Genomic DNA, 829 nt, shown 5'->3' with positions numbered 1-829 from the left:
AAGTCAAACTTCCAACCCTAAAATTTTCCAAAATTTTAAAAGTTCTTCTTTCCAATGCTTTTTCAAGATCAAAAATTGGTTGAAAAATGGATTTTTGTCGATTTTTTAAATCGAAGCCCGTCTAGAGGCGGGGTTGGGTTGTAGAGGGTTAACATTAATCTTAACATGTTAACATTAAGTTGAGAATGAAACTGCCACTGAATCCGCTTTGTAAATGCCGGCCCCGATACTCTTCAAGGATGTTCCCCTCAGGAACTGGGAAAGATTTACTTTTACTTGTCTTTGACCACTTTTTGGAACGATGCAACGCCTTCTAGATACAGTAATTTTTAAATTACAAAATACAAAAATATCTAATTAACTTACGCCCTTCTCAAGTGTCATTTTTGAGTACAATAATGGCTTATATAGGCCTAGGATAACATGTCTAAAAAGTTTCATTGAAATCGGAGAGGGTCGGGTACAAAAGTTCCAGAAAAATTCCTGATTTGAGGTGGAATTGCTCTATAAATTTGTATAGTTACGATGATTTTTTATAAAAACATAGCCCATGTCTCCCATATAGCCAAAATCCCATAAGCCCTGTACCTCGCATATGCGTGCTTCGCATAAGAAACCCCCATATGAGTTGCATATGCGAGGTTTAACTGTATATAAAAAAATATTAATCTAAATAGCTCAAAGTTAAGCCATATCACTCGAAGCCGACCCTAATATCTGATGGAGCCAATTTTTGAAATAAACAAAAAAAAACTGATGCACGTATTTTTTGGATAAACTTAATTCAGATAAGGCCACCGAAAGAAAACAGTTTATTTTGCATAAAAAT

The sequence above is a fragment of the Culex quinquefasciatus genome, chromosome 1 (assembly GCF_015732765.1).
Source record: "Culex quinquefasciatus strain JHB chromosome 1, VPISU_Cqui_1.0_pri_paternal, whole genome shotgun sequence".
NCBI classification, from domain to species: Eukaryota; Metazoa; Arthropoda; class Insecta; order Diptera; family Culicidae; genus Culex; species Culex quinquefasciatus.
Note: the sequence above shows the minus strand (reverse complement) of the source record.